This window comes from Cupressus sempervirens, chromosome 4, assembly GCF_028749045.1.
Source record: "Cupressus sempervirens isolate cs-2001-9-10 chromosome 4, ASM2874904v1, whole genome shotgun sequence".
In the NCBI taxonomy this organism is placed as follows: Eukaryota; Viridiplantae; Streptophyta; class Pinopsida; order Cupressales; family Cupressaceae; genus Cupressus; species Cupressus sempervirens.
This window is the reverse complement of record NC_143121.1, coordinates 509,178,135-509,185,184: the sequence shown is the minus strand read 5'-3', so window position 1 is coordinate 509,185,184 and position 7,050 is coordinate 509,178,135. Positions and strand designations below refer to the sequence as shown.

General features: G+C 32.8%; 1 non-coding gene across 1 annotated transcript; it reads right to left on the bottom strand.

The window, feature by feature from the left end:
* Positions 1–366: 366 nt before the first annotated feature.
* Positions 367–440, bottom strand: TRNAV-AAC (transfer RNA valine (anticodon AAC)). The gene has a single exon. It is a non-coding gene; the product is annotated as a tRNA-Val (tRNA).
* Positions 441–7,050: the final 6,610 nt, after the last annotated feature.

The window sequence follows — 7,050 nt, the reverse complement described above, 5'->3', positions numbered from 1 at the left end:
AAATTTTATAGAGAGAATCAAATTGAGGCATCAAGTTTGACGTAGTTTAACATTTTAAACCAATAAGGCATCCAAAAAGAGGTTGATTAAAACTGTACTTACAACCATTGAAATGTGGACCAAGGTTGACTGCAATAAGTCTGAGAGTAACCAGCTCATTGTTATCGAAAAATGAGATTTATTATGCTCTCACGTTTGCTGCCATTTTATAGGCCATACTCATTGTAGTGCTGAAGATCAAAATAATTAATAAAAGTGGTTTGAGAGTAGGAAAACACTGACCTCTAATTTCGCCTGATTAAGAATTCAGAAATACCTAATTTGACTTGACCCCTTCATCGATTCCTCAATGAAAAAGTCGAATCCTGGCACCGCCCAGACTTGAACTGGAGACCTTCAGTGTGTTAGACTGACGTGATGACCAACTACACCACGGCACCTCATGTTTTAAACAAAGAACTCTTCATAATTTGAAGTGTTCAGATGTGTCCTCATAGACATCGCTGATATGAGTGGCAACAACATCCAATAACATCTTACCAAGAGAGGTGGGCAGATTTGTATTCAAAAGAACCAATCACAATTATCATAAACAAGAAAAACTTAAACTATGCTCCAAATTCATAATGCCTACTCTTTAGATTAGAATGAAAATTCACAACTTGGGAATGAAAACCTAAATTCTAGATGAGATATTATTTTCACATTTTTTCTTTAGATGACTATTTTACACTCTATTATCATAGAGCCATTACTACATTCTTTCATTATAGTACAGGTTTAAACTATTTTGCATCATACATGATTAAAACAATCCTCCTTTGTTCCACACAACTATTCTAGTATAGGAAAGGAAAAAACAAAAATTATATCAAAAAACATGGGATGTCGCCAAACTAGTCTTTAAAATGGAAGAGAATTGATGGAAATAAATACATAGAAAGACCTTTAACCACAAGCTAAAATTCGTACAACCATTGATAAGTTCCACTGACATTGAATCGAACCTAGGAGTTGAAATCTCCATTAATTAGGTGACATAAGATTTTCTCATTCAAAACCTCTAAACCCTTATATTGCATAGTTCAAAATAATAAAAATGTCTCTTTTATGTAGTTGTTTTTATAAGAAAAATGTTCCAAAAACTACCAATGTCATAGAGAGTGGTGCAATGGTGCTTTCCATCACTAAATGGCCAAGCCTTTTCCAATGACTACAACCATATTGTATTAAACAAATAAAAAGAACAAAAATCACAAATATGCCCCCTTTACCTAAGCCCTCTTCACTAATTGAGCTAACCCTTGGTTAGAGCTATAATAATGAAGTTTTATGTCTAGAGAAGAATACGATAAACTCTAATTAAGGCTTTTTTACTTGTGCAACTTAAAATTCAAAGTAATGGTTATATAAACTTTTGAGAAAGTATAGAGACATTATGGATTATAATAAGTATCCACATCATGACCTATTGACAAAAAATATCTTGGAAGTCAAATTGATGCTTTTGTGAAGTAAATACAAGGTGTTTATAGTTATGACTAAGCGATAGTGCACTTCCCTTTACATTTCACATCTTTGAATCTACAAAGATATAAATTAAGAATGAGCTTAGAAATAAATAGCTAGATAAAAATTGAAGATATATAACCAAAAATTATGAGATACAACTTCTAATATTTGTCCCTTTTGAACTTGGGATGGTTTTGTGGTAAGTGACCCATCTTACTGCTAGATCCATCCCAACAAACATTTTGTATTTTTGTTTTCAAATTTTTTGGTTTAGTTTATAGAATTATGTGATCTATATGTTACTAAAGTTATGCCACTAGATCTTTCATAACATACATATTGTATGCATGAGATCATTATTGGAATTTAACACTCCAACATTTAGAGTGTTAGAAAAGGAATCAAATAAGGATTATAGATGCATTTTGTTAGCTATCAATATTGTCCAATTAGCTATCAAATAGCTATAGTCACTTGTCAATCATATCAACTTGATGTCATTTCTATAAGTTACAAGTCAATCTTTTCTTTGAACTGATTTCTTTTGTTTTATTGTACATAAACTTTATTTTTTATTTTTTAATATACTATTAGAGTCATTTTCTTATTTAAAAAATTATTTTGTGTGTGTGTGTGTGTGTTTAAGAAGACCTTATGTGTTATAAGAACTAATTTAGAAAGGAAGCTATCAAGGAGATGAGGTCTAGACAAGAACCACCAAATCTTGATGGTGATGATTATTTCATTGAAGATGAGACACATATACTTTTTTGAAGAGTTCAATGCTTTGGAGACAAGAAAATATGCAATATGAGCTAGATGGATGCTCAATAGTCTAAGATGTTAACACATCAAAGAAACTAGATACCTCATTGAGGTTATGAGACAATCATGTGAGGATTGGTGTCCAATAGTTTAGGGGAGATCTAAAATTTTGAAATGTCAACATCATGCCTTTATGAGAGAAATGAAACACTTCATGTACAAATGGTGTCCAATGTGTTGAAAATTTGGACGATAGTTGCATGACTATACATATTGTTGTAGAGTAGCTTAAAGAAGTCTCATTGTTTCAAGAATTGCCTTCAAAGAAAATGTATAATGAATTTCCTATTGTATGTAGTTTAATGTTGTAGCATTAAGATGAGATGTTAGAATTTAATGCTCCAACATTTAGAGAGTTAAAATAGGAATCAAATAGTAATTTTAGATGTATTTTTGTTAGTTATCAATAGTGTCTAGTTAGCTGTCAAATAGTTTTAGTTAGTTGTTAGCCACATCTAGTTTGTTGTCATGTATATTAACATAATTATTGGATCTTGTGTGTATTTTGTATAATGAATAATAAGCTACAAGTAATTATTTTCTTTGTATTTCTTTCCTTTGTTTTTTTTTGTTGTACATCAACTCTATTTTTTAATAATCTTCTACTCACAAGCCAATGGACATTCTACATTTTTGTATTCAATTTTTTGGGTTTAATTTAATGGAAGTATTTGATTTGTAAGTTATTGAAGCCATGCCACCAAATTATTTGAAATATATCTATTGTATGCATGGGATCTTCCCAAAATTTTGGTGTTCTTGTCTATGTCTCCATTCAAAGTCTAGAATTTTTCTCATCCACTTGGCATTCATATTTGGCTCTCAAAAATATTCTTAAGTCATCTGGATTGTGTGGTTTTTATTTATGAGAATTTCTCCAATTGACATCTGAAAGAAATATTTCTTTTCTAAATATTATTATGATATACTTTTATATTTTCCACAAAAATACATTTTGAAATGTAAATTGTAGTCGTACTATCAAAAGTTGTTGCATACAACAAATATTTATAATCAATAAGGATGTATCAATATTGCAAATTACTAAAAGGAAAATTAAAAACAATTAAGATAGTGTTTATAACTTCAACCTCATTTAAAGAGAAAAACAAAATTGCCAAAAAATAACCTATACATAAAAATCATACAACAACTAATATGATATTGAAGCAAAATCATATTGAAGAATCTAAGTTTGACATGGTTAACAAGTAGTGACAAGATTAAATTTTATAGAAATAGTGAAAATGGAATTTTATAGACCATATAATGCTGAAGAGGTAAAATAATTTATAAGAGTAGTGTTGTTTCTAGTTTCAACATTTATTTCTCATAAAATATGTTTCTACAAAGAGTAGAAAAAAATAGTATAGTGAAACACTGACCTGTGCTTTCATATAATTACAAATTGTAGAGAAGCTCTGTAATTATTGAGTGGAGATGCAGGGTATCGATCCCTGTACCTCTCGCATGCTAAGCGAGCGCTCTACCATCTGAGCTACATGCACCATCGTCGTTGATATGGGATATGAGTGCCACTAAGCACATGAACTGGCCATTCAAAAGCTGTAGCACTGGTTGTAGTGTGCGATGAAGTTATTAATAAAATCAAACAATAGTGCCAACAATTACCACCTCTTCGCATTCCAGGAAAAGGAAAAAAAATTGTTCAAACTGTACACTCGAAAGTGTCCCACTCTAAACTCTTCTATCCAAACAATTCCATGAGTTTGGAATGCTTAGATGTCAGCTTAGAGCTCCCTATCCACGGAGTGCAAGAGAGTGTATTTCAAATTCAAGGGCTCTTAGATGAGCCTTAGAGATACTCTTCTTGCTAGTAAACCATGCAATGGGAGGTTCCAAAGACAAGATGCAAGAATGTAAATGTCCCAAGGAGTTCCTCAAGAATGCAATGTAAATGAAGATTAAGCTATAATGAAATGTAAAGTGTAGCTGTGCTAAGCATGTATGAGAGTGTTGCAATCCAACTATTAGACTATATGATTTAAGCTACATGTAAAAATGAAAGCTAAGCTAAGCTAGAATGCCATGATGCCATGGATGAGAGAATGTAGACAAGAAATAGAAGTTCTCCACAAAGCTCCAAAGAAACCTGTTAGAAAACCTGCAGCATAACAATGTTCAAAAGATGGATTGATTAAGGGGGAAAGCTCTCTCCCTTTTAAAGATGTATGGATGGTGGAGATCAAGATGGAGATTGTGGATGATCAAAGGTTGAATTCGAAAAGAGGAGTGATCCATGTGCACACACAAGTCAACCAATAGAATATAAGTTGACTTGTCATATAAGACAAAAGTCACAAAGCCTTTTCTTTTAATTGTAAAATGGAAAAAGGACTTTATGTGTGCACTTTAAGTGGGTTAGAAGAATGGGGTGTTTTATTTAATTAAAAGGGGACATGTTCTTTTAATCAAATAATGAACTTAGGATAGTATAGTCAAACTATAGGTTATAATCAAATAAATTGATTATTAGCAATTTGGTCTAGGTAAATGATTAAATTAATTTAGCCAAAATGCTGAGAAGGGGGCTAATAGTCTAGATGACCATTTTTAGGTGATTACATTTGCCCCTCTTTGACTAATGCGTGATCGATTTGGGAACATGTTATGTCAAAGAAAATAGAAAGCCAAGTAGGCAGTGGTAGATATAGATATTTGATTTCAAAGAATGAAATGCAGAAATAGATAGCAAGTCCTAAATGCACAGCCTGATAGCGGTACTATTGAACATTAGGAAGATGATGTTAAGATCCAAAAAGAATTTTAACACCTAGCAAAGCGAATAGATCGAGAGCAAGTGATAAGGTCAAAAAAATGCTCCTAAGAAATAGATAGCTGTAACAATCAGCAATAGAGTATTTCTGCCCCCTCGGGATCGAAATTGAAATGAGGTAAGGGGATGCAGAAACTGGCTAGACATGAGAAAAATAGAATAAAGCAATGTCCAAGATGATAGATAGATGATTAGAACCCAAGAATGACTATAAGAAATTGATAAAATGACCCATTTTGACCAAAGTTGACCATGAAAGATAAATCATAAAAATTAGGTCAGATTGAGTAGAAAGAGGAAAAAGGTGAATAGAAGTAGATATGAAGCATAGAAATGATGAAGTCATGAAGAAATGAAGATGCCCCAGCGATGATTCAAAGATTAGACCTCAAATGGTCAGCTAACTGCTCAGAAGAAGGTAAAATTTTAAAATGCAATTTTGACCATCAAGATGAACTCGAATTTGGATTTCGATCCCGAAAATGAATCCAGGACATTGAAATTATTTAAGGGGTCAAAACTTTATATAATGTGATGATAAGATAGAAAAGAGGTGAAGTGAAAGATTAAGAAGGTGAAAAGACATGAACAAAAAGAAAGTAAAGAAATATATGAAAGGAGTTAGCAGATATGTCTATGAAAAAGATGAAGAGAGAGCTCTCCCCATATGCAGGAATGCAAGACTAATCTAGAAAATGAACCTAAAATGCAAGCTAATATGCAAAGTGGTTTACCATCAAGAAGCGCATAACATTTGGACTCTTAATTTCATCATTGAGCATTTATTAGGGACATAATGAGATCATACAACCATCACTAGTATAACTATGAGGATATGAATATGATCGATATTAGATAGGTATGTGGAAATCCAATCTAAGCATCAGAGACATGTAAGTCAAGATAACTACACGATTAGATTCCCTAAGTTTAATTTAGCAAGATTACACCTGTATCAAGGCATAAGCGCCAGGATAAACCCTAAGTGCGGTCTTGCAAAACAATCAAGGATGATACATTTGTAAGTCAACGTGTTGAATAGGACCAGCAAAAATTCTTACAACACTATAGACAAATAAAGTATACCCACAAGCAGAAATCAAGAAGACATGCCCCATGCCCCCATTCTTCTAGTCAATGACATCCTCGAAAGACTATTAGGGAGGGAACACATGGCAAAGAAATCATCATAGACAGCACACAAAGTAGATAAATGTCAGCATAGCTCAGTCATTTAAGTGTTAAAGTGCGTGTGTGTAAGTCACTTGGCCATTTCTTCCAAACTTGATTCTGATAGTGAGAAATATCACGACATCGGAGACCGTAGGTAAACTATCTGTAAAGTGTTGAAAAACACTTGATGTCAAGGTGGGGAAAGTGTTGAGAAACACTATGTTGTGAGTTGTCAAAGAAACCCTAATGCACAAGAATACCTCAATAGGCTAAGTAGCTATGCCCCCAAGATGAGGACAAGAAACAATTCCAAGCTAGGAAATGTGTAGCGAAGTGGATGATTGAGATTGATAGACAAAGGTGCAAGGGTTTCAAGTAGCGCCTGTTTCCAGGTTTTCACCACTTTGACAGATTTTCTCAGGACTTTTTTCATTTTTTTGTTTTTTTCAATTTTTTTTGGTGATACATCAAAGCACCTATTGCTAGGTTTTCACTAAGATAATCTTTTTTTAGGACATTTTTTTATTTTTAGGATTTTTTCAGCATCATATATGATTTTTTTTGGAATTTTTTAGAAGGTTTTAGATATCACTAGTTCTCAAGCAAGATCACATCATTTTCTTCCAATATCTAGCAAGGTATAGGATATGATGGAGCAATGAGCCAGTGGATAAGAAAAGATGGATGAAAAAAGAGTATGAAGCAAGTGAAAGTGATCCTTAAGGACTGACTCCTCAAGAGTA